Here is a 26,830-nt window from a genome sequence, read left to right as displayed (position 1 = left end):
GGCCACAGTGGCGGACTGAACATCACACGCAGCCTCGATGTCTCGGTGAGCCAGGGAGCACGGTGGGGTCTGCAGACTCTGGAGGGCCACCAGTAGGGACAGGGCACGGCCGAGGGCAGCGTAGACCCTGCATCGTTGGTGTGCCAACCATGAAGGACCCCCGGACCCTCAGCATCCTGGATGGACGGTCACCCGTGGCTGGGGTGTCACGAGCACTGCCCCGTCGATACAGCCGTGCAGGAGGCAGAGATCACCACCCCTTCTCCGGAGAGTACCCCCGACCACGAGGGCCAGCCCCGGCAGCTGGCTGGCTCTGTGTCGTCCCAGCCCCTGAGCGCAGCTGATGAGATTTCCGGGAGCACTGAGTTGCAGCCTAGAGGAGTTTCCATCCGGGCCACCGGGCTGTCACCTACAAGCTCAGTTGCTACGGGTGGCCACGTGGATGGTGAAGAAACGTGGGCCCCAAAGATGGGCAGGGGTGAAGAAGGGAAAGAGAAAACAGCAGAAGCAGAAGAAAGATGGGGCTGCAACCCTGACCGAGGCTGAGGCTGCTCTGGTCCTTGCCCTGCTTTCCGAGACGAGCCAGCTCGAGCTTGCTCCGAGGAGCCCCCACCGCTGCCGTGGAGGGTGGGGTTGGGGGAGGGGATGGGGGAGGGTAACCGGGGGAACACCGAAGTGGGAGCTGGTCCCACCACAGGAGATGTCGGTGAGCCCAGTCCTCAGTTTCAACATGCAACGCTCGTGAGTTTCAAACACACTTTGCGTAAATTCAAATACATTTTCACTTACGCGTAAATATTAACAGCCTTCGTGGAAGAACATCTTATTTAAAACAAGGAAGTGGCGGGGCGCCTGGGTGGCGCAGTCGGTTAAGCGTCCGACTTCAGCCAGGTCACGATCTCGCGGTTCGTGAGTTCGAGCCCCGCGTCAGGCTCTGGGCTGATGGCTCAGAGCCTGGAGCCTGTTTCCGATTCTGTGTCTCCCTCTCTCTCTGCCCCTGCCCCGTTCATGCTCTGTCTCTCTCTGTCCCAAAAATAAATAAACGTTGAAAAAAAAAATTTTTTTTAATAAAAAAAATAAAAAATAAAACAAGGAAGTGGCCTGCTTTGCCAGCCAAAAGAAAGCCAACCAGAACCTGAACTCATGGATTTGCTGATGCGTCACCCAGAGTGGACGTTAACAGGTGTTGGTCTTTGGTTCCCTCCAAACGTGTCCAAGGGTTCGTTTTAATTTTTTTTTTAATTTTTTAACGTTTACTCACGTTTGAGAGGCAGAGTGCAAGTGAGGGAGGGGCAGCAAGAGAGGGAGACACAGAATCCAAAGTAGCCTCCAGGCTCCAAGCTGTCAGCACAGAGCCCGACGTGGGGCTCGAACTCATGCCCCTTGAGATCATGACCTGAGCCAAAGTCAGACACTGTAACCGACTGAGCCGCCCAGGCACCCCAACGTGTCCCAGGGTTCAAAGCCACAAGATCCACGTGCGTGAGAGAGGACACGGCACCAGCAGTCCTGGAGACCTAGGACTCAGGAGATGGGCTTCCATTTCTTTAAGAATAAGACTTAAAAAAAAAGGCAGAGAGAAGAAATTATTTAAAACCTAAACTAATGATCATATCAAAAATAAACAAATACAGTCCAAGCTGACTATAGCTGGTTCCACCTTCTAAGTGAGACAACGTAACTGACATCACACTATAGTTTTCTATTGCTACACAACAAGTTACTACACGCTTAAGACGTTTGTCATCTCACGGCATCCAGGGGTCAGGAGTCCAGCACAGGGAAGCTGGATCCTCTGCCCAGGGTCCCTGAGGCTGAAATCAAGGAGTCAGCCGTCTGCACTCTCCTTGGAGGCTGGCGTCTTCTTCCAACCCCCTTCAGGTTGCTGGCAGAATCCAGTTCCTAGAATTCTTGAGACTGACGTCCCTGTCACTCTTTGCTCCTCTGGGCCACCCTCAGGTTCCAGCCACCTGACCTTCTCACCCATAGCGGTTTGCCTCTTGGAAGCCAGGAGGAGAACGTCTGACTCCAGGAAGGGTGCCGTCCCTTTTAAGGATTCACCTGATTAGGTCATACCCACCCAGGGAAAACTTAAGGCCTGTTGATTTGGGACCTTAATTGCATATTTATAACTCCTTCACCTTCGTCGTGGAAATGACTTAATCATCCAGTCTTGGGGAGACCCTAAAGTCTTCACGACCTTCAGGAAGATCCATTTCTTCTCCTCACTGTTACCAAGGACGATGCAAGTAGAAATTCCTGCTCACGGCCAGTCAAGGGGCTCACAGAACTCAGGTGAGCATCCCCGATAGGCAGGGGCGGCCCCTTCCCTGTGTGAACTGCACCCACAGCCCCACTGTGTGTGACCCTCACGGCAGCCCTGGAGAAGAGGCAGAGGAAGGGGGTGCCCTTTGGAAAGGATGGAGTTGGGGGGCAGGACACTGGGGGAAGGGGCCCAGTCCAGTCCCCACTGCAAGCCGGGCCTGCCGGCTGTGTCCTCTCCAAGTGCCGAGATTTGCCAGTCGCCAGTCCAGACCTCTCCAGCTGTAAGCAGGTCTTCCAGAGCCACCTGTGGTGAGGCGTGGTCCCTGATGTGCTCACCCTCCCTGCCTGCAGATCTCAGTTCAGCCTGGACTTGGTCATGACTGCAAAGGGAGGGATTGAGGCTGCCTTCCTGAAGGAGGAGGCCAGGAGCAGGGCCTGAGATGGGGAGGGGCCGGGCAGGGCTCCCAGGCAGTTGGGACCGGCAGGGGCTGTCCAGGCTCCTGGAAGGCCCAAGTTTCCCATTCCTGTGTCCACTGTGATCCTCCTCTCGTGTCTTTAAGTCTGAAATGCGGAATAGGGTGACCTTTGCCAAGACTGCTCATCAGTTACAGCCCCCGCAGGAAGGACTCAGATCCTTGCGATGCCTTCAGGTGGGCGGGGGGCAGGAGCGCTGCAGCCGGGGAGGGGGTCAGGCGGCTTGGTCCCCAGCCGGACAAGGCAGCAGAGTGACCGCTGGCTGCAGGATGGACACCCCCTGAGAGCCCCCTACCCGTCCCAGCCCCCGCCCAGCCCCTGCCGGGCCCTCAACCCCGACAGCACGCCCCCCTGCACCCGCCCCGGTGCCCCCTACACTCCCCTGTCCAGCACCACCCACCCACCCCCACCCCGCCCTGCCATGCCCTGCCCTCCCCACACCTGCCCCTGCCCTCTCCCCCCCACCCATCGGGTCCTTGACCCCATCCCTGCCCTGACCCCGCCCCCCACACCCTCCCATCCCTGTGCTCCTAACCCTCCCCACACAGCGCTGCACGTCCCCCACCCTCCCTGGCCTGCCCAACCCCCTGCCCCCCAGCGCCCTCCCTCCCCCCTCCCCCCACCCTCTCCCATCCCCACCTGACCCTGCTCCCACCCTGCCAGGCCCACCTCTGCTTTTTAACACATCTGTTTTGATGAAGGGGAGGTTGAGACCAAGCTAAAAAAGCTCCAAATACTGATCAACACCTCTGGCTTTGCTGCTTGCAAAGCCTCCCCTCCCTTTTTCACACGGAGGCACAAGGACGCTGGAAATCAGGGACCCAAGAAGCCCCTGCACACCGCGTCTGAACCGCATCTGAACCCCAGCTGTGACCCGCCCCCACCCAGTGCCAGACCTCTGCACATTGGAAATCCGTGCCTTAAAACCACCCAAGCGTCTGTAGATGTGGGAATGCTTGAGCAGCTGTGGCCAACCCGATGGACCAAGGCGCCCCCTTCATCGTGTTTTCACGGCTTGACTGACGTAGAATTCACATGGCATACAATTCACTCGTTTCAAGCACACGGCTTGGGGCGCCTGGGGGGCTCAGTCAGTTAAGCGTCCAACTTCAGCTCAGGTCATGATCTCACGGTTCGTGGGTTCGAGTCCCGTGTCGGGCTCTGTGCTGACAGCTGGGAGCCTGGAGCCTGCTTCTGATTCTGTGTCTCCCTCTCTCTCTCGGCCCCTTCCCCACTCGGTCTCTCTGTCTCTCTGTCTCTCTCAAAACTAAACATTTAAAATAAGTTTAATAAATAAAATAAATCAAGTACACAGCTTGCGGGGGGTGGGGCGGAGTATACAGTCCCAGAAATGTGCCACCATCATCACGGTCCGTTTGAGAACATTTTCATCACCCCCAAAAACAGACTCCACACCCCTTGACCGTCACCCCGTTGCCCCGACCCTCAGCCCCTGGCAACCTCTAATGTACCTGCTGATTCTGCAGATTTCCTGCTCTAAACATGGAAGCAGAACCAGACGACACGTGACCTTCTGTGTCTGGCTTCCTTGTCTCAACACAACGTTTTCGAGGCCCGTACGCACGGGAGGCCGTGTCCACACTGCACTCCTTTTTGTGGACGAAGACTCCAGTGTACGGATGGACCACATTCTGTTTCTCCAGTCACCTTTGATGGACTTGGGATCGCTTTCACCTCCTGGTGGTGGTCCCGCGGCCGCGGGTGTATGTGGTTTTGTGTGGACGGGTGCTCTCGTTTCTCTGGGGGGCACCCCTCAAAGTGGCATGGCCGCGTCGTGTGGCTCCTACACGCTGCACTCTTGCCTTGGGATCTGCGGAAATGTCACTCTTTCTGTTTGTCCGTCTGTTACCTTTCCATCCCCAAACTGGGAAGCGGATTCGAATCATACCGAGGGTTTGCTTGGCATGGATCCTAGGAGTCGGGCTGGGAGCCATTGAGCATGTGGAGGGTGTGGGCGCATCCACCCAGAGGCCACAGAGCTGGGGGGGGGGGGTTCCCCTGTGTCTCCATCTGGAGAACGGGCAGGCGAAATCGTCAAGGGTGGTGTGGACAGCTTGCAGCCAGGGCACTGAGGGCAGCCAGCCACACGGCAGCGACCTCCCTCTTCATCCGCAACTTTTACTTGGGAGAACCTTGAGAAGCACCACGCGAAGCCAACCAGGTAAACCAAGTCACGGGGCCCTGCGATCTGCCATCCCGGACGGGCCCGTATGTCGCATAAGTTTCTTCATTTGTTCCCCCCAAAAAGAATGTTGGAAGAGTCACAACCGATGCATGGACCCAACACGGTCCCAGTCAAAATCCCAGCAGTTTCTGCAGAAATGGATACGCTGATCGCAGAATTCACGTAGAATAGAATAGCCCCAACGACTTTGACAGAGAGCAAAGTTGGAGGGCTCACACAGCCCAGTCACTACCGTTATCCTCCAATCTGTACTGTAAATCTCTGTAAAAAGAAAAGGGAGAAGGGGTCACTTTATACTCTGGTCTTTACAGAGGCTCTCACATATGGAGAGTTCAGTTACCTTATTTTTAATTACGGGGTATTGGGGCACCTGGGTGGCGCAGTCGGTTAAGCATCCGACTTCAGCCAGGTCACGATCTCGCGGTCCGTGAGTTCGAGCCCCGCATCGGGCTCTGGGCTGATGGCTCAGAGCCTGGAGCCTGTTTCCGATTCTGTGTCTCCCTCTCTCTCTGCCCCTCCCCCGTTCATGCTCTGTCTCTCTCTGTCCCAAAAATAAAATAAACGTTGAAAAAAAAACTGATTTAATTACGGTGTATTATTCAGGAGCGACGTGCTGTGCGTGGCATATTAGGACACCATGGACAGAGAAAGCAGCAGTGGCCACCACTGGGAGAGCTCACCTGGGGATCAGTCACAATACCCGAGCCGTGGGCATCGACTGATTGGTAACCAGAGTCGCAGACAACTTGATCTCAGAAGAACTTACATCGGGCATTTGCTTGTCCCAGGCACGTGCTAAGGAGTTTACTTACGGGATCCCATTAAATTTGCACATCAACCTATGACACGGTACATTCTGCTGTTACCCCCACCTACAGACAAGGAAAGGGTAGCTCGGAGAAGTCGAATGACAAGTGGCCACGTTAGAGCTTGAATTCCAGTCACTGGACCCCATTAGCCGTGATGTCGTGCTGTTCCTGCCAGGGGGCTGGGCTGGCTCTGCCAGACCCAGCAGCAACGACGGAGCAAGAACCCTCGACGGTGAAGTCGAGACACCGGCCACAGCTACTGTGGAAAGCAGTGTAAAGGTTCCTCAAAAACATTACAAGTGGACCAACCTGGCATTACCACTGCTGGGTATATATGCCCAAAGGAATGGCCATCGGGATCTCCTAGAGATGCTCACGCCTGTGCTCACTGCGGCGTGATTCACAATAGCCAAGATCCGGACCCAAGCAAAGTGTCCACGGATGAATGGATACAGGCGTGGCAGGCACACAATGGAATCCTATGCAGGCAGGACAAAGAAAAGCCTACCATCTGGGACAGTTTGGGGTGCGTTTAAGGGCACTGTGCTGAGCGAAATAAATTAGATGAAATACAGTACGAAATGAATGCAGTACAAAATACAGTTCAGTACGAAATACAGTAAAACCCTGGATCACAAGTAACTTGTGCTGTGAATGTCCTGCAAGGTGAGCAAACATTTCTAACAAATGTTAACTTGATGAACGAGCAATGTTTTCCAATACCAGTCGTCCGTGACGCTGAATGTCACATGATCAGAACTGAGCCAATGGTTCTGTAAATTCGATTTGATATACGAGTGCTTTGGGTTACAGCCATGTTTCCAGGACAAACTATGCTCGCAAACCAAGGTTTTTACTGTGCTACATGGTATCAGTCATATGTGGAATCTAAACAAAGCCAAACTCAGAGAATTAGATAATAAAGCAGTGGTTACCAGGGGCCGGGGGTGGGGGAAATGGGGAGATATCTGTCAAAGAGTACAAAACTCCAGTTACCCGATTAACAAATTCTGGGGATCTAGCATGGTGTGGTGATGATAGCTAATGATACTGTATCATATACTTGAAAGCTGAAAAGCTGAAAAAAAGTAGCTCTTAAACATCCTCACCACACACACACACACACACACACACAAATAGTAATATGTGAGTGGATGGAGGTGCCAGCTGACTTTGCACATATAATACGTGTATCCAACCAACACATAGGACACATTAACCTTACACAATGTTATGTGTCTATTACATCTCAATAAAGCTGAAAAATAAAACAACTACCCACCACTCTGCCATGCGGATGAATCTGAAAACAGAACTCATGGCTCTAGGGGCACCTGGGGGGCTCAGTCGGGTAAGTGTCCGACTTCAGCTCAGGTCGTGATCTCACGGTTCGTGGGTTCGAGCCCCACGTCGGGCTCTGTGCTGACAGCTCGGAGCCTGGAGCCGGCTTCGGATTCTGTGTCTCCCTCCCTCTCTGCCTCTCCCCCACTTGTGTTCTGTCTCTCTCTCGCTCTCTCAAAAATAAACATTAAAAAATTTTTTTAAAGAACTCATGGCTCTAATGATATGAATTCTTGACCAGCTCTAGTCCTGTATCTGCCAGAAATGAGGGAGAAGCCTTATACTCTGATCCTTCAGATCACGAGTAGAGGGGGTTTTCTCCATCTCTTTATGGCAAAGTGGAGGGATTATTTGGGGAGAAATGAACCTCCCTGAAAGAACGTGTCGGTGCAGGCTTGGGGTGCTTACTGAGGCTGCCTGATGATGTCCTTCTAAAGGGAGGCAAAGAAATTTCTGGAAGAAAGGACGGAACTGCCAGCACAGGGGCTGCAGATTCTCCTAACAGTCTCCTTAGGGAGCACCCGAGTCCATGCTCTCTCTCCAGAGACCCCATAGCTTCACTTACTTACAGGACAGAGAAAAACAAAGATCCTTCCAGTGTTAGGCAAACAGGTACGTGCAGCCTAGGGACACAAGTTCGTGGCATCCTGGAATCTTCCTCATTCCCTCCCGCACGGTTCAGCCCAGAAGCCGTCAGTCAGGCCCAAGCCAGACAGGCGTCTGCAGGGGCTGGAGCAGAGAGGGCCGTGGTCTCCCAGCACAAGAGGCCGGCAATGAGCAGGACGAGGCTGCCCACGGGGCAGGGAGCTGCCTTGGTGGAAATCGGGGGATGGGGGGGGCGGTGCTGGAGCCCCAGCAAGGTGGGGTGGGAGCCGGCATGGAGGGTGAGGGGGCAACGATGTCTAGCCTGCAGGATTGGTCAGATAAATCACGGCACGTCCATACTGCAGGGTATTATGTAGCCGTGAAAATCAATGTTGTAGAAAACCACTTAATGGCAAAAAAACGCTCATGGGATACTGACGGAAAGAAGCAACTTACGAAAGGCGGCACCTAATGACCCTAATGACCCCTGTTGTGGTTTCCACTGCACGACAATCCAGCCCGAAACTTGGTGCCGCTTGATTCACCCCTGGATTCTGTGGGTGGTGCTGGGGGCGGGGGGGGAAGGGGGGGCAAAGGGGGAAGGGCCCCCCCCCCCGGCTCCCGGGGCCAGGGCTTCGGCTGGGGTGGCGCACGGGGCCCGTGGCACAGGTGGTTGCCGGAGGATCCGGCCAAGGTGGCCGGTGGCCTCACATGCCTGGCGCCTGGGCTGGGGCCACCTCAGGCCAGCCGGGCCAGGCCTGTCAGCCTGAGCGCCTGGTGCTTGTGCCCCTGTGGCACTTCTCACACGGCTGCTCGCGGCTCAAAGAGCTCGTGTCCCCGTGAACCAGGCCGACCCCGCGGGGCCTTTTATGACTTAACCCCAGGAGCCTGAGCATCACCGTCGCCACCCTCCGCTGGTGGCCGTGCTTCGGTCACAAAGACCCGCCCAGACTCAAGGGCCGGGCACTGACCACTCCCTGGGATTAGCGCCAAAGCCTTGGCGGCCAGGGCCGGAAGCCAGCACACCCGCCCTCAAGAAGCAGCGGGAAGGCCCCGAGTGTCACCGCCCTTGTCCCAGAGGGCTGAGGGTCTAGACGACACAGTCTTCCTCCTTGTGCTTCTTGTGCTTCCCTCTACAGTGAGCGGTCTGTGGGTTCGAGCCCCGCAGCCCCGTGAGCGCGTACTGCCTCATTAAGCCGGGGAACAGATACTCGAGCTCAAGGTTAGGCCTTCCCATCCCCTCCCCACGTGCCCCCCTCGCTCCTCCTTCCGCGGGCGGGGCCTCTGCTGAGCAGGGAAGGGCGGAGGTGACCGGAGGAGCCACCGGGGCTGTGGCCCGTGCGGCCAGGACCAACCGCCAGGTCTCCCGGCAGACGGTCCTCAGGCCCGGGGACCCTGCATGCTCCTCTCACTGCAACAGTGAAGCAGAGCTGGGCCTGCAACGGTCCGAACGCCAGGCCCCCGGGGCAACAGAAAGAAGCCTCCGAGGGTGTCACCCGACCCGCCTTTCCCAGGCCCTGCGGATGTGGGGGGCGGCGCTCCCCAGACGGGGCGTCCTGGAGGGCGGGGCAGGCCCCACGGCCAGCCAGCACGGGGCCGCAGCGCCCGGGCCACAGTGGCGGGACACGGCACACCAGGGCTTACAGACCAGCACCGGCGGCCTGGATGCAGCCCGGAGACAAGGCTGTGTGTCCTTCCAGAGTTGGTGCGTTTTTCATTTGAGGTCATACTTAAAATTTAGGAGGCTGTGTGTAAAATCTCGACCTCCAGATTCTCTTGAGAAAGCTGGAGATTGGGCGACACCAGCCCACCCTCGCGCAGGGCCGCCGGCAGGTGGCACTGGGCCAAGTCGCTCAGTCCTCGGCCACACCAGAGCCACTCGCACCCGGCCCGCAGCAGTCACACACTTACGCTGCCAGCCCCCGGGGACACTGGCTTTGTGACCCCTGCCAGCTTTGCAGTCCCAGGGTCCCGGCAGTGGGAGTGTCCTCAGAAGGGCGTCCACCCCTTTCGGGAATACACTGTGCCTGGCCGACGGTCACCACGTCTCACTGAAACACCTCCAGGGCCAGGGAACGCTCTCAGTGACGCGTGAGGCCTGGACCAGTCCGGCCCTGCCTAATTCTCCAGCCTCACCTTGTCCCACCAATGTGCTGAGCACCTTCCCCAGACACCCTCAACAGTAGCTCCTTCTCATGCTTCCGGAATTAGCGTGAACGTCAGCTCCTTGGATAGACTTCTCTGGTCACCCAACCCAAAGCCAGCCCCCCCCCCATCATTTGCTTTCTCTTTCATGGCACCTCGCACAATATGGGAATGCTGTACTTGATTACGTGTTTAGTTATCTTCCTCCCCTACAAGGGTGTCACCTCCATAAGGGCAGGGAGTGGTTGTCTGTGCTGATTGTTGTATCATCACCACCTCAAACAGTGCCTGTTCTAATAATGAGCATCATAGGCGCTTAACAAATATGTGATGGATAGATGGATGGATGATTGTGTGGATGGATGAGTGGATGGATGGATGGATGGATGTGTGGATGGATGGTGGAGGATCAATGGTGGATGGAAGGACAGAGATGGAAGGACAAACCACTACTCATTAATTCATACTCTTATTCAGTGAGTATGCCTATCTGTTGTAGACAAAATTCTAATGGTACCAATGGGAGCTACATAGAATTGGCTGGCCCCACCCAGGACAGCCTTTCAGATATTGGAAGACCCATAATTGTACCTTCCCATAATCCTTCCCCCAGGCCTGAGGGACCAGCTCCCACAGCAGTCGCTGCCGACCTCCATCCTCTCTGATTCACCCCCATTGCCCTAGTTCCCCTCAGTACTCCATTTAGGCCACTTTCTGCAGCCACAGACTTTCCCTAAATAGTGTCCGTCATAAATAAGTTGCTCTTTTTTTTTTAAATGTTTCTTTCTTTTCGAGAGAGAGTGAGCACAAGCAGGGGAGGGGCAGAGAGAGAAGGAGACACAGAATCTGAAGCAGGATCTGGGCTCCAAGCTGTCAGCACAGAGCCCGACCCGGGGCTCGAGCCCACGAACCGTGAGATCATGACCTGAGCTGAAGTCGATCCCCCAACTGACTGAGCCACCCAGGCACCCCAATAAGTCTCTCTTAAGAGCAGACTTATCAACTTTCTGTGGAGAAGGACAGATTTTTTTTTTATTTCCTATTCATCATGAGCTAGTATTTTTGTAACATACAGTAAAAATGAATGGGTAGAAAGCAGTGGAAAGAGAAAAGACACGAGCTACAAGCCACAATTGTTTCATTACATTCAACAGACATAAAATTACCCTGAAAGTTACTGCAAGGATTTCCAAACGCTCACTCTCAATTCCTATACTTTTCTTGTCCAAACGGGTAACAGTTTGGGGACCACCCTTTGAGCAGCTGAATGAAGAAGCACCATAAGCCCAAGGAAATTTCTGGGAGGTGGGGTGGTGTTAACACCTGTGAGCAGATGTGAGTCAGAGGCCCCGTGCTGCAGGACACACGGTGCGCTGTGTCCCCCCACAGGCACACACAACCTAGGGTGCTCCAGGGAGACCAGCAGGCCATGCCCCATGCGATCCCTCAGAGCCCAGAGAGCCCAGCCTACGCAGCCCCTTCCGGCTCCGGTGCTGGCCCAGTTCCTTTGTTTTTCCGGGGCCAGAATCCAGTCTGGCCATGAAGAGCGCGGTCAAAATGCCAGCCTGGCAACAGCTTACGCTCTCACTGGGGAGGCAGAGAATAGTGGATGATTTAGTATCTGGATGTCAGGTGGTAACACGGGAGGACGGCAAGACTAGAGAGGTTTTAAAAAAAATTTTTTTAATGTTTTTTATTTATTTTTGAGACAGAGAGAGACAGAGCATGAACAGGGGAGGGGCAGAGAGAGAGGGAGACACAGAATCGGAAGCAGGCTCCAGGCTCTGAGCCATCAGCCCAGAGCCCGACGCCGGGCTCGAACTCACGGACCGCGAGATGGTGACCTGAGCCGAAGTCAGACGCTTAACCGACTGAGCCACCCAGGCGCCCCAAGACTAGAGAGGTTTTAAATACGGCGGTCGGGAGGCCTGGCAGGAGATCCCAAATGCCCGAAGGAGGGTAGGAGGGAGCCATGCCTACACCCACGGAGTGTCCCAGACAGTGCGGAGAACAGCTGCAAAGGCCCCGGGGTGGGAGCACGAGAGGAGTGTTCCGGAACACCTCTTCCAGGAAGAAACGGGAGCATCTGGCACTCTGCTACTCTACCACCGCCCAGAGTCTTTGGCCCATAAGGGGAGGCCAAGGAGCAGCCACACCGTGCAATTTAGTTGCAGGTGGGGCTGGTATGGAATTTAGGACGCGGTCTCTGTCTGACGGGGAAAATTCTGAAGAAATCACTGACCTCGCCGAGCCTCACGGCCTTACCTAAAAAAAAGGGATAGGACACACACACACGTACATCCCCAAGGATGTTGTAAAAATTGAGCGAGAAGCCACAAAGGTGTCTGACGTTGAGAATGGCACATGGAATGACTCCGCATATATTTAAAAAGAAAAAAAGAAGAAGAAGAAGGAAAGAAAAGCGCAACCTTGGAAGGAGACACACTTGGAGCCTCATCAGTCATTTCTGCTTTAGTGAGAAGTAGCAGCCGGGCCTGTTTGAGACCCCCGCGTGGGGACTAGAGAGCCAGGCCCCCCTCCTCCCAGGATCACACTCCCGTCTGAGCAAGCTCTTCTCCCTCCCAGTAGCAGGAAATCCTAGGGGTCGGCTTGTCCAACCTGCCAGCGGGGAGTGTCCTCTGGGTTCGAATGCCCCTAGCACGGGGGGCTCACTCGCAGGTCAGAGACGCTAACAAGAGCCCCTGCCCTCGGAGCAAAGGAGAACATGGCGAGCGACACTCAAGTACCTGCCGTGTCGGGAACACGTCACAGGCACATGTTTGAAAAGGCGTGAAGACATCTGCACACGCACCCCGTGAGTCAGGCATCGATGTGTGCGGCCAACGAGTGTGTTTGCACAACTTGCCCATTTCACTAGGTATCTATGGCAGAAAGAACTTAGTCCTCATCATGCTCCGAGCCTGAAAATAGGAAACGCATCCGTCTCCAAAAGATGAAAGCATCAATCGCCACTCCGCAACCAGGGCCATTTGGGAGGCATCCCCCCCAGCCCGTGAGGATCCCGCCCCGAGGACCCCAGGCCCCTGAAGTGGGGTCGGCATCTGAGGACACCAGAGAGAAAGTCCCACCGGGACTCCTGGAGGTGAGGTGATGCCAGGGGAGCCCCGGGGAGAGCAGATGCTTCAAGGATGGTGCAGAGCTCCAGAAGGAACCAGCAGCCAGCGAGAAGGGCTCCCGTGAGCCACATCTGGGACAGTCGGAGTATGACAATAATGAGAGTGATGGATCGCAGCCCATCAAAATAACAGGAGGGGCGTGCGGGGGGCTCAGTGGGTTAAGCGTCCGACTCTTGGTTTCGGCTCAGGTCACGATCTCACGGTTTTGTGGGTTGGAGCCCGCATCAAGCTTTGTGCTGGCAGCATGGAGCCTGCTTGGGATTCTCTCTCTCGCTCTCTCTCTCTCTCTCTCTCTCTGTCTCTTTCTGCCCCTCCCCCACCCACACTGTCTCTGTCTCTCTCAAAATAAACCTAAAAAGAAAAAGAAAAAATAGGAAACTACAAGTCCATACATACATAAATCAATGAATAAGTGAATAAATTGAATAAAAATGGAACAAATTCAATAAATACAATTATGATAACTTTAATAAATTATAGGGGGAGACATGAAAACTCTTCCTTAGAGAATGCCTATAAATATACACGAAATGCTAAAATTAGAGAATCACCCAGGCATGCTAAAACCAGTGGGTAAAAAGGGTTGTTTAGGGGGGTGCCTGGCGGGGCTCAGTCGGTTAAGCATCTGACTCTTGGTTTCAGCTCAGGTCATGATCTCACAGTTTGTGAGTTCAAGCCCTGCATTGGGCTCCACGTGGAGCCTGCTTGGGATTCTCTCTCTCTCTCTCTCTCTCTCTCTCTCAAAATAAACTTTTTTTAAAAGGTTGTTTAGGGGCGCAATGATCACCTAGTCTCAAAGCACCTCCCCACGGATGACCTGGTAATTATAACAGGAGACAAGGAACTCATAGCAAAGAGCCCCGAGGGACACAACCACAACCAAGTGATCAGTCCTTGGTCACCGAGGCCTCCTGTGCCTCCCGACACGCTGGGCTGGCGAGGACACAATGCCACCACCTCAGGAGTCCACCTGCCCCCGACACATAACCCAGATCTCCACACGAGGAAACGACACGAGACTCAAAGCCAGAGACGTTACAGAATAACTGGCCTCTTCTCTTCTAAGACGTCAAGGTCAGAGTTGCCAGGGGGAAGGCTGAGGAACAAATCCAGGCTGCGGGCGACTGAAGGAAAGTCGTAACAAAGGAAATGCACTGTGTGACCCGGGTCGGATCCTGGACAATGAGAAACAGGCACCAAGCACATCACGGGATGGTTGATGAAATCTGCACATGTGTACAGAGAGAGAGAGAGAGAGAGAGAGAAGGGTAAGGCAAATCGGGGAAAACATGAACAGGGGTTACATCTGTGGGGAACACAAGAATTCCTTGTGCTGTTCCCGCAACTTTGGCATAAACTCAGAATGACATCAAAATCTGAAGTTGCAAGAACTGTAACTTGGTTCTAATCACACTGGAGAGTCACGGTGTGTTCAAGGGTCCCCCAAACCACCCCCAGCTTCAGTGATTTGCTAGGAGGACTCCCAGAACTCGGGGAAGTCTTGATGGTCATGGCCATGGCCTGTCGCAGGGAAGGATACAGACCACAGTCAGCAGAGAGAGCGGGCCCGTGGGACAGAGTCCGGGAGAGAGCAGGCACGCACCTCGGCTGCCGTCTCCCCGCGGGGGTGCGCGGACAGCCCTCACGTCGCCAGAAACGAGTGCCAACACGGACGGAGCGCTGTGAACCAGGGAAGCCCCGCCAAGCCGTGGTGTCCCGCGTTCTCTCTGGGGTGGTCACACAGGCGTGGCTAATGGGCGTGAGGCTGACCTTCAGCCTCCAGCCCCTGCAGAGGTCAGGGGTCAAGGGGCTGTCAAACCCTTACAGAACGTTCCAGTCAGTAGGATGCCGGAACTGAGGCCACTGCCCCTCTTACACAGCTCTGATAGATGGATGTCCTTGTAGGACTTTCTTCCTATCCTCACCCCCTGGGACAGAAGGGGATGCCTTCTCCAGGCCTTCTCAAACATCTGCATCTAACGCTTGGTAGCAGCATAGTCACAGCAGTGGCTAACGGGAAAACGACAAAAAGGTTCTCCAAGCACACTGACCATGTGCATAAAGCAAAGCCCTGTGCGTTAACTCCGCTGTTAGGGTCCTGGTTTTAGAGGTGAGGCGGCTGGAGCTGAGAGACGGTGACCAGGGCGACTCTCGAACCGCTCCCCACCTGCCCCTATGCGGGGGCCTTCAGGACAGGTGGACGTGCCTCTGACCCGTTGTCCGCTGCTCCGGCCTCCTCCCCAGACTGAGAGCTGCCTGGCGGGACAGGTGCTGCAGGTGGGGGTGGGGGGCGAGACACGCTGTCCTTGTCCTCAAGGAGCACACCGCCCGGTGGGGAGACGGTTATTGATTGAACGGAAACGCCCACATATGTTAAGCATCACAAATCACAACTATTGTCCTGAAGGCAGAGGTGTGGGTGAGGTGCGAGAAACAACCAGGGGGACCTAGGGTTTAGACGGTGGCCGGGGAGCAGGAGGGACCCAGGCAGGGAGACGGCACACACAGGGGACTTCTTGGGCACAAGAGAAATAACATCCCCTCTCCCTGGCTGAGTTCTGCACCAACTGAAAACAAGACAAAGTGGCAGGCAGGGCAGGACAGAACTGTCACCCTCGTTACCATAAAAGGCAGAGCTGAAGGAAATGGCGTACAGGGTAGGGGTTCCCAAATCAGACACACCCGGCTCCCCTCCAAGCATGAAAGTCAGCCGTGGGCTGGAGGCGCAGAGGGACCAGATACTGCACCAATAGCCGCTCCCCCCCCCCCAAAAAAGCAGCCCCAGGAGCAGAGCCGCAGCCCCGCCCCCACCACCCAAAGGGGCGGGTGAGAACAGAGCCAGAGAAAGTGCTGGACCTTCCTCCCCGGGGACCATGCGAGACCATCTGCTTTAGAGCAGGGCCATGCCCCGCTCCAACTTAGATTTCCTTTATTTTTTTTAAATGTATTTCCTCTTTCTGAGATACGATTGCCATACACAATGGCGTGTAAGTTTGTGCACAACACATCGGTCGATACGTTTACAGACTGCAGTGTGACTACTGACCTCTATCCTGTCACATCATTGTCCTTTGTTGTTTAAGGGCACCAACCTGCAAGTAGCCGAATGCCTAAGTCCTGGAGACCTAATGCACAGCAGAGAGAAGAGAGCCCGTGACCCTGGCTTACAAACTTCAAAGTCGCTAAGAGACTAGATCTTAACTGTTCAAACTTATATTTTCTAAAGGTGGACATTGCCAGCGTGAGAAGAGCCGGTGGGGAGACGCAGAGGCAGCGGGACCCTAGGAAGCTGGTCCACGGGTCCGGGACGGTGGTGGTGGCCCGAGAGACGCGGGCAGGGGGGAGCTGGAGAGCTCCTGAGCGTGAACAAGCCAGGCCGGTTTTTGCCCCCAGGGAAGACGGCTTCAAGCCTCCCGGCCTTGGGCATTCTATTGTGAACACCCCCGATGCAAGTTATTTGGAGCAAGTATTAAAGGAAAGAAGAGAAATCTTCTTAATGATCTGGAGCACGACGGGGGTCTCTCTCCCCAGGCTGGCTGCAGCAGAGTTTTGGCGGCTCGTCTCCGGGCTTTCTGCTGCTGGCGCTGGGAACAGACCACTGAGATTTTGAGCTCCTACACAGGAGGCCAGGGCCCCGTGCAGCAGCTGAAAAGACACTGGATAAAAAAGAGGAGCACCAGGCTTTTCCAATAATAAAAGCAACACCAACACCGCTCAGAGTCACTTTGGAGAAGACTCCACGGAATCTGGAGGGCATTTAGCCCTTAAAGCGTGAAATGTTCTGTTAAATTACTAAAAGGAAAGATTCAGGTTTCTTTGAACCTGAAAGATATAGTAATTACTGAACCAGAACTCACAGCAGGAGATGTTTTATGGAACCTAATTAAAGCTAACCGGGAGGAGTGAGTCATCAGAACTGGTGTGAAAGAATCCATCACGGGGAGCTAAGTGAGCAAGCAGAGCTAGGAGGTGGCCATCCGGGGACAGGAGGCCCCCGGGGCGAGGACGGGCTGGTGCTGCTCCCAGTCTCAACAGGAGGCCAGGATCCCAAGTGATGCAGGGCACACAGGCGTCCCCTCCAGTGACCCCTTGGAAGGCAGGCCATTTTGTGCATGCACGCGTGTGCACACACACACACACGCATGTGCATTCCCACATACACTTGAGTGTGCATGGGTATACACAGGCATGCACATATAGACGTGTGCACACACACATACACACACGTGCACACAAAACAGCTCCTCCCTTACGTCAGTTGCTCACAAGGAATACAGCCCTCCGTCCTCCTGATGCATCAAACAAAACTCTTGGGGGGGCTTGACCAGCAGCAGCAGAAAGACACAGATGGGCAGATGGTTGCTTATTCTCCACGGAGCCTTGAGCACCGCTGGGAGCCACGGTGATATTTTCTATCAGCCGATCCCGGGAGAATCTGCAACAAAGCAAAACCCCCTCCACCCCAAGCCGGGAGGTCTCAGCATGGGTTTTCCAGCACATCAAGCCTGAGGCAAGGATTAAAGTCCTGTGGCTTTAGCTGGGAGGTGCAAACCCGGGTCAGCCACAGTGAGAAAAGGAGAGGGACAAGTGTGAAACAAGCAGAGTGATGCACGAGGGCTGCGGCCGCTTGGCGGGGTGCCACGGAGCCCCGTGTGTCCCTGGGCGGGTATGTCAACCTGGCCCGTGTGGCTCCTGTGGCCAGGCTGCCGGCAGAAACTACGATCCCAGTCATTCCACGGTAAGGAAGAGGGGGAAGAATTTCTCTGGTCCGCCTCCCACTGGCCAAAGGTCAACGCCCAGGGCTCTGGTTCCCCAGCAGGGTGTTCAGGATGCGAAACCCCAATCTGGTGAGGCCAGGGCTTTCATCCAAGGCCACAAGTGGTGGAAGGAGCCAGAGGGGAAAGCCCCACCCCCCTCCCCCCAGGGCCAGTGCCAGGCTGGTCCTCGAGGACAGCACGCCCTCCGGGGCTGGTGAATATCACCGAGGACACCCAAGGCTTGTGTCCAATACGGCGAACCAGAGCCCCGTGTGAGCGCAGTGCTGTGCCAGGTTCCAAACTCCCCCACCCAGTTAGGTGGGCCATGCGCTCCGTGAGCCCAGCCTTGTTGGGAAGCCACGCATGCCACGATACCCAGGACACACGAAAGAATCCAGAATCTCATTTCTTCCTTTAGGAGGAAAGCTTGGTTTCCTAGAGGAAAGAAAATAAAATCCATGAATATGGGGGAATTTGGTTTTTTAATGGAGGAATGAAATCAAACAAAGGAAAGGCACCAGCCCGAAGGTCAAGCAGAGGCAAGGAAGAAATCAGTGGGACTTGCCACGTGCTTCATGGATCTGCCTCGTGTGGTCAATTCTGCCAGTGCCACTGGGGTGTCGACGGCGCGGGGCCGGGGGTGGGGGATGGGGAGCTCTGTGTGGAGCAGGAAGGCACTGACATCCAGGTGGTGGAGGCCAGCAGAGAGGGGGCGTCCTGCTTCCTCGGCAGGAGGGGGGACTCACCCACCCTTCCGGGGTCAAGGAGCGCATTGCGGGAGCCCCTGCCGGAGAGGGCGCAACACCTGCTGGTCTCCCGCCAGATCCTAGACTTCTGATGTCATTTCTCCACCTGTCCCCGCGCCCACATCCACTGCCGGGAAAGGGTCAAGCCTTCCCCAGGCAATCAGCAGGCTCTGTCCAAAGCCATCAGGCACACTGACAGCTCTCTCAGAAAAATGGGAGAAATGGAAGCTAAGCAAGGACACCATTTAGCTATTTTTCCCCAAGACCCGAAGGCATTTTTATGCACACCATTGTGGGGGCTGAGATTTCGCCCGGCTCTTTTACCCCCATCCATCTGGTTTCACTGGCAGCTGCTGGCAGCATGATGGAGCGGACGGGGCCCCCGGCTGGGCGCTGGGCCAGCCCCCCTGGGCCCTGCTGGAGCCGCGTGGCCCGGAGAGGCCCTCGACCTTCCCGACTGCGAGTGGGGCGGGTGGAGGGAGCGACGGCGGGGCCGGGGGCTCCCAGAGCTCAGCCAGGGCAGACTCAGCTCGAGCAAAAGTCGGGAAGGAGATGCGCCAGGGAAAGAGCCCACAGTAATTTAATCCATTAGGGCAGAGCCCTCCAGGGCGAAGATGCTGGGGGCTCGAGCAGGCCAGATCCCCAACATGGCGGGGTGGGGGGGCTCTGGAGAAAGATTCGGGGAGCTAAGCCAAGCAGCGCCGAAAACCAGTCATCTGGCTCGCAGAAGCAGCAGCATTTCAGGCCCGGAACAATTAGAGCAGCTTTGAGCATCAGCTAACGTGCTCCATTTCCTAACAGCTGCCTCCGATCGGGACTCAACTCGGGAGGACACTTTCCTCAGGGTCACCCGCTAGACACACAGTCCTGCCTGAGACACCAGCACCAGGCCGGGACTCAGCTCTCCCCAAGAAACCCGGCCTCCGGCAACAGATGAATGTTCGGGCCGCATCCGGCAAGAAATAACGAGGGTTCCCCTTCCCTGTCAACAAGCAGCTAAAACCCGAACCAGTGGCTTGGCAAAGCCCCCTGGGAGCTCAGGCGACCAGGAGAGGGAGGAGGCTGCGGGCAGGCCTTCCCCCGAGGGACACACAGAGGCCGGGGGAGAAACTCTGGAGCCGCTCCTGGAGCTCAGAGTTCAGGGCGAAAAACCAGGCAGCGGATGCCAGGGCCCCTGACAGGTGGCTGGCGTCTCTGTGTCCTCTACCTCTGATGACACATACATGTGACACTGATGTCTGCTAGGACGTGGACGAGCCTGGAGAATATCACACGCAGTGAGAGGAGCCAGGTCTCCAAAGGCTCTGTGGTCATTGATACAAAATGTCCAGAAGCCGTAATTCCACTGAGCTGGGGTGGGGGCAGGGGTCCGGCGGAGAGATGGGGTTTCCTTTGGGGCGATGGGTTGCTTTGGAAGCATAGATGTGATGTTTGGACCACATCGCGAACGCATCAAACAACACTGAATTATTCATCTCAAATGGTTACTCTAACGTTAAGTGAATTTTACCTCAAGAAGGCAGTAGAGAAGGAGGAAGAGAGATTCGAAGTGGGTAAGACAAATGCTAAACAGAGGAGGAGACCGGGACAACAGGTGTAAACCCAGACTGTCCCAGCAAACGGGGGCGCACAGTCAGCTGCCCGAGGACATCGCCTGAGGACAGGGGCTCAGGCAGCCCAGGGGCTGCAAAGATGCACCCATCAGGGTCCCTCCCCCAGGCCAGCAGACATGGGAGGGGGGCACCTGGGGCCGGCACATGGCGGCTGCCTGGCCCGCGTCCCTCCCAGCCCTGGGCGAGAACACCTGCAATTGACCCCATCTGCCCTCCGACTTCGGGCAAAGGCAATTCTGCCGACGATGCGTCAGCTCTGACTTCAGTTAGGAGGCTTTTCAGAAATGCACCTGCCTGGGCGCTCACGGTCACCTGTCCCGTCTCCAGAGTGGGGTGGGAAGCCATGCTGCCTTGTGAGAGCAAAGCCCAGCTCCGTCTCCCAACCCCTGTCCAGCCAGGAGTCCTGACTTGGAAAAGCCCACGCTCCCACTCCGACAAGAAGCGGCGGTGGATCGGGGGGCACCTGCCCCCTCCCGGAGCTGCAACCCAAGAGCATTTCCAAGAGGCCGGGGCACGAGGAGCAAGCTCGCCCTCCTACACATCTGAAGATGCGCTAATTGATACTGAAATCGAGTTTCTAGAAATAATTACAGCCTGTGCCAGACAGAACACTTAACAAGACAGGGACGTTTTAAAAGGGAAGACATCCGATGCATCAAGAGGACTTAACAGCAGCGGAGACGGGTGAGCGAGGGCCCCAGGAGGGAGTCATTATCCTAAGAGGCTGGCAGAGTGGCCCAGCCTCGACAGGGAGGTCTGTGTGCTACAGCAACACCCATCATTAAAAAAAAAAAAAAAAATCCCTCACACCCAAGGGAAGGGAAAGGCTCCCAACACTTCTCTACTCCGCCCTTGGCTGGCCTCCCTGTACATTTAAGCAAACCTTGGGGGGGGACCCATATTCCTGGTATTCAGGCCTGGGGGGGGTCCATGGGAGAGAGTAGTGTGTTGAATAGTGGGCCCCAAAAAAGATACATCCACATGCTAACCCCCAGAACCTGTGACTGCTATATTTTTGGAAACAGGATCTTTGCAGCTGTGATTTGAAGTTAAGTGTCTCCAGATGAGATCATGCTGATTATCCAGGTGGGCGCTAAACCCAGTGACAAGGGTCCTTATAAGAGAAGCCCGGGGAGTGCAGCACGCGGAGAAAATAGAACATCATGTGAACACAAAGGCAGAGGCAGAACCAGAAGCTGGAAGAGGCAGGAAGGATCCTCCCCTGGAGCCTTTGGGGGCAGCGCGGTCCTGCTGACACCCTCATATGAAAGGCCTTCTGTCCTCCACACTACGACAAAATAAACCTGAATCGTTTTAAGCCCCCAGTTCGGGGTAATTGGCAACGAAGGCCACAGGAGACTAATGCCCACAGCCTGGCTCTTCCAGGTCTGACCATGCCCCCCAGCTGCTCAAACACTTCTCTGACTCCGTGGCACCCCCACAACAAAAGTCAAATTCTTTAGGAAGCCTCCAGGGACGTCTACAGCCTGGCCCCATGTGCCATTTCAGTGGCACTAGCCCGACCCAACTTCATGCAGCTTCAATGCACCCTGGTGGGCCAGGGGCCACAAGTGGGGGCACAGACCAGGTCCCTTCTGGGGTGCTCTGGATTTAGAGACCATGAACAAGGCTCATGGCAGGGCAAGAGGACCCCAAGTCCACGGATGACTACTTACTCTAACCAGCCATGGTCCCTGGTCCTCCACTGGCCTTCCTCTGAACGATCCAGGGCCAAGGGGGGCAGGTGGCTGGATGGCAGCCCGTAGGACAGTCTTAGCAGATCTCAGGGACACCCCACTGGGACAAAGCCACTGGAGCTGCAGGGACACCGACTGCTCCCGGCTGCCCCAGGGGCTGCACAGCTTGGCCCGGAGAGAAGTGGGACCCAGCTGACAGCATCCTGCCAAGGTAGGCAATTGATGAGCCTACTTTCTGCCAGGCTCAGCCCGCTCTGCTCTTCTGCAGGCCACGTCTGTGATACGTATGAGGAATGGCCGCTCCCGAGACCATTTCTGTCCACAGCCGGGCTCCACGTCCCCGTGGCCAGAAGACTCACCACAGTGCTCTCAGGTACGCGAGGCCACGGCCAGTCCGCCCCTTGAGGGATGCATGGGGGCGCTTTCACTGTCTTGCCCAGGGAGTGAGCAGAGAGGAAGGGAGGAGGTGGGGAGGCAGCTACTGACTACTGCTGGTATTCATGTGACTGGGAGACCAGCCCCCAAACATCCACCCTGGGCCCCCCACCTGCTCACTGCAGGACAGCAGCACATGGCCCTGGACCACTAGGGCCCTGGGTTTGCATCCTGGCACGGCCGCGTACTAGCTATGTGACCTGGGGTGAGTTACCTACCCTCTCTGCACCCCAGTTCCCTCATCTGTAAGTTAAGAATGATGCTGCTGATACTAATACCTATCACAGGGCTGCTGTGCACTAGTATTCGTAAAGCTAGAAATTAATGAGTAAACTGTGTCTCTGAACCTCGGCTTTCCCAGCTGTAAAATCATAGAATTTTCCTGAGGGACAAATGGAATGGAGAATGGTGGCTACTTAACACAATCCCCGGAACATAGCCCATGGTAAGGAGTGGCTACAGTCCCTCACCACTGTCATCATCCTTGTAATCTCCCCATCGTCCCCATCGTTTGCAAGGGGGGCAGTGGTATCTTTGCCCCAAAATGCACAGGGCTGGAGGGAAGGCACCTGAAATTCAAGAATACCTCACAAAGGCATTGTTCTTATTGTTTCTGTTCCCCCCCAAAAAGCTGAGCTCTGCTTCTTTGAATCCCTGAACACATCTTCTCAAAAACCGATTTCAAGTTCCTGCACCACATTTATTAGGATGTTCACCGTGCAGTTCTAGGCTCCCTGAACCAGAAGTCTCATGCTTCCCTCAGTCCAAGGGTTAGGGGCCCCCATCTGGTCCTTGGGGTGCAGGAAGATTGCCCCAGACCCCAGCCAGCCAGAACCCAGTGTCACCAGAAGGAAACACCCATTGTATCAATTAAGCCTCTGACCTCTGAGTGCTCAGCCTTCCTCTGCCCCCAACCACTGTGAATCCACACACACACACACACACACACACACACACACACATACACAAAATCTCCTTGGCCAAGGAACCCAAGATTAATTGGGCAACAAGCCAAAACCTCCCCTCACCAAAAACATCTTCACATTTTACATTCTCTCTCACCTGCCACAACAAAATGCCACCGAGTCTCTGGCCCCTCCCCACTGAACCGATCTCATCAGTGTCCGGCATTTACACATCAACTGGGCATCACATGATACACCTGAAAATGTCAAGACCATCGGGTCAGACATAAACAATTTAACAGAAGCTGAATGAGTCTCATTCCGAAGCCTCCATTCAGTGCTGGAGCCCCTAGTGAGCAGAGTGGCAACAACGTGAATCTCCTCCTCAGACAGAAGTCAATGCCTATCAGGATGCCCAACACCTGAGCCTCCCCCACCGAAAGGAAGCGCTTTCTCAGAGCAAAAGAGAAATGACGGGGGGAGGGGTAAGAGTCAAGGACTGCCAGGTTCTCTGCCAGAGCCTGGGGCTCTGATATGGTTACTATAGTCTACCAAACAAGTCGTTTCTTCTTTCCGTCCACCCATCCATGCATCTTTCCTCTTCTATCCATCCTTCCACATGCCCATTTTTTGTTCGCTCAGAAGTGACTCTTTCCCAAAGCGTTCTGCATGCAGACTGGAACCTCCCACAGCCCCTGGGCGTCATAGGAGAACCCCTCACATGTAAACATATCAACTTGCTCTGTGTACTTTGGAGCCCAAGCTACAAATGGCTCCAGAGGGCATTTTTACACAGTGATAAAAATGGAAGAGGAGGGGCGCCTGGGTGGCGCAGTCGGTTAAGCGTCCGACTTCAGCTCAGGTCACGATCTCGCGGTCCGTGAGTTCGAGCCCCGCGTCGGGCTCTGGGCTGATGGCTCAGAGCCTGGAGCCTGCTCCCGGTTCTGTGTCTCCCTCTCTCTCTGCCCCTCCCCTGTTAATGCTCTGTCTCTCTCTGTCCCAAAAATAAATAAACGTTAAAAAAAATTTAAAAAAAAATGGAAGAGGAGACCCTTTGGTTTCCTTTTACCAGAAAGACATGAGGACTTTTTTATTTTTTACATACCTCAGCAATAAGAGTGTTGTTTGGAATATGCCTACTCTGCTCTTATTTCATTCAGTTCTTACAACGTCATCACAGTGTTTGGAAAAGCCAGATCTCCCTGGGGGCAAATTATCAGGCAAATGTCACGATCTGCTCAGAAACCTCATCCTGCTACCAGCAGGAGACCCTGAAGACCTCGCCTTCACTGGGATCCCTTCTTGACCCACACTTGACCTCCACTGTAGCATTTCAGTCCTTCAAACGGGACCATCATACGAGTGTCAGCATGGCTTCCTGCCCGACTTTGGCACAGCAGTTGACTGAACAATTCTAGGTGATGACGAGGTTGAGTAAATACCAAGCCACAGTTTTCCCCTAGGAAAATAGCAACAAATTAAGCACATTAGGAAGAGAAGTATCAGATATTATTCTGCATAGGTTTATTTTATTTTTTTATTCTGAGACTAGGCAATCAAACTTGTGTATATCCTGTAACAAAAAAAGCCAACATAGGTATCCTTCAGGTTGTCTCTTTAAATCTTGTCAGGTTGGAACTTTGCAGGAGGACTATCAAAATAGGCATACTTAGCGATGTCCTATTCTAGAAGTCACCTTGGCAAAAAAAAAAAAAAAAGAGTAGTCAATTTTAAGGGACCAGAATTATTGATACAAGCCCATAATTGTCCCTATTTTTCATGAGCTACATGCTCAAACTTTGCAAAATTAACTGGCCTAAATATTTTGACTACGTTCATCTCTCTTTCTGCAATTTGGATTGGCTTCAAGAGCCTTTCAGAATTGATTTGATGTAATGCTGCTCTGTTTCATTATCGATTTTAGTTCCAGAGTAAAACAAGAGGTTTATGTCCACATTTAGAATATAAATGCTACCACGCCATCTAAATATTATACCTCACTGTCACGGTGCGACACTGAAAGCGTACACATACTTTGATTGACCTTCAGGCACTTAGAGTAAACATAATTCATACTCACGCCAGGATTGGAACCTCCCTTCATCACGAATACAATACCTTCTGGCTGTGCAAACACTCACAAAGCCATCTCTCTTCATTAAAAAGCAAAGACATATGGAATCTTCCCCCGACAAGAGGCACTCCGTCTATTCACTCCAAGAAGGCCGGAGGGACAATGAGTATAAGTAGTGTGTCCTCCTACATGACAGGCAAGCGGGTAGGTCTTCACCAACCTAGAAACCGTTTTCTCTTTCTGGAAACACACAATGGTTTTGGTGAGAGAAGGTCAAACATGTCCAGCACCATGGACAGGGCACGGGATAAGCCATCCACCACATTTCCTAAAGGGAGAAAAATGTAACCATCTACCCAACCATTTTCTTCCAGAAAAAGAGAGAGAGAGAGGTAAATTAAATCTGGATTAGATGGATTTTTTTCGTGTTTAATCCTTTAAACAGGAGTCAGCAAATGTTTTCTTAAAGAACCAGATGTAAGTAGTTTATCTTTACAGACCATACCCTCTCTATTGAAACTACTCAAATCAAAAGCAGCCAAAGACAACACGTAATAAATAGATGGGTGCAGCTGTGTTCTGATAAAACTTTATTTACAAAAGCAGGCAGATTTGGTCTGTGGGCTATAGTTTGCTAACACTTGCTTTAAGTTAGTAAAAGTGTTGAGAAATGGGCGAGGGCATCAAACAGACGGGAATTCTAGGGTGTCTCTGATTTTAGAAAGACTGCGATCATGTGGTCATGTCATGACTCATCGGGAACTTACCCTTCTGGTAAGGAATCAGCACCGTGTCTCCTGATACTCAACCAAGCCCTGTCGATAAACTTTTTTAAGTTTATTCCACGATTTCCACCTCCTTAAGCTTCAATTTACAAACTTGACAGTTAGCAGTAAAAACTGGAATGATGGAAAAGATCGGAGATCCCAATGAGCACCTCTCTAAAGATCGTTCCTCTACCCTTTACCCAGGTGGTCATCCCAAGGCTGGAGAGAGCCCCATCGAGCAGAGAGAGTCGATACTCGGGCTACTGATCCCTCACTGTTATCCTGGTAACAGAGCATCTCACTGACACCTCCACTAGCCTCAGAAATGGTGGAGGTCTGAACGGGAGGTTTGTAAGGGAAGCTGGTCCTTTGGAGACTACAAATGGGGGAAAATGAGGAAAGAGTAGGCAGAACTGTGTTGAAAAGCTTCAGGAAGGCTCTGTTCAGCGGTAGATCTGAGCGCTTCTCTCATAATTAAACACTCCAGCAGCTAATTGCCTCCAGCAATTTTTTTAAAAGACTAGATTCAATTTCCACTCCCTTAAAATGCAATCTAGACAATTTATGAAAAGCAACCAAATATACTGCAGAGATGAATAGACTTTTTCTTGCCATAACCTTCCTTAAAAGCACTCGGAGAGGTAAAAATATTCTTAAATCAAAAGGAACACCATACTTAATAAAAGGAAAGCTGGCATAGTTAATTTAGTGGCTCCTTTATTATCATAAAGGACAAACAAAGAGATTTGTTTCTACCTCTTAGGTTTTCTCCTGGATGAATCCACTAGGACAATTTCTAAATTTTATTTTAGAGAGAGAGTGCGCGAGTTGGGGAGGACAGAGGGAGAAAGACAGAGAGAGAGAGAGAGAGAGA

At 53.9% G+C, this 26,830-nt stretch overlaps 1 long non-coding RNA gene across 1 annotated transcript; it reads left to right on the top strand.

The window, feature by feature from the left end:
• Positions 1-20,481: 20,481 nt before the first annotated feature.
• Positions 20,482-26,355, top strand: LOC125173400 (uncharacterized). Its single transcript, XR_007155014.1, has 4 exons — positions 20,482-20,762; positions 21,104-21,410; positions 22,044-22,148; positions 26,161-26,355. It is a non-coding gene; the product is annotated as an uncharacterized LOC125173400 (long non-coding RNA).
• Positions 26,356-26,830: the final 475 nt, after the last annotated feature.

This window comes from Prionailurus viverrinus, chromosome C1 (assembly GCF_022837055.1).
Source record: "Prionailurus viverrinus isolate Anna chromosome C1, UM_Priviv_1.0, whole genome shotgun sequence".
In the NCBI taxonomy this organism is placed as follows: Eukaryota; Metazoa; Chordata; class Mammalia; order Carnivora; family Felidae; genus Prionailurus; species Prionailurus viverrinus.
This window is presented reverse-complemented; position numbering and strand designations above follow the sequence as displayed.